Source organism: Olea europaea, unplaced genomic scaffold, assembly GCF_002742605.1.
Source record: "Olea europaea var. sylvestris unplaced genomic scaffold, O_europaea_v1 scaffold2350, whole genome shotgun sequence".
In the NCBI taxonomy this organism is placed as follows: Eukaryota; Viridiplantae; Streptophyta; class Magnoliopsida; order Lamiales; family Oleaceae; genus Olea; species Olea europaea.
The window spans coordinates 14244-14669 of NW_019241622.1; positions in this window are offsets into that span (position 1 = coordinate 14244).

Below are 426 nucleotides of genomic sequence, written 5' to 3' on the forward strand. Positions count from 1 at the left end.
TGAAGCCTCCTACCAAGTTGGCTTTTGATTCCATCGAATGAGATGCACCATTCCTTTTTTCAGTTTTGCGATTGTCTTCTTCTATTCTCAATCGGATAATGATATCTTCAAATTTCATTTCCTTCCGCTTGTGCTTTAGGTAATTCTTGAAATCCTTCCATGAAGGTGGTAATTTCTCAATCAGTGCAACGACTTGAAATGATTCACTTAGTTTCATTCCTTCGGCATGGATGTCGCTAAGTATGATTTGAAATTCTTGAACTTGGGATATGACAGTCTTGTTACCAACCATTTTATAGTCCAAAAAACGATCGATAATGAATTTCTTCATGCCGGCATCTTTGATTTTGTACTTTGTGTCCAAAGATTCCTACAGTTCTTTTACGGACTTAGCATTGCAGTACACATTATATAATGTGTTATCCA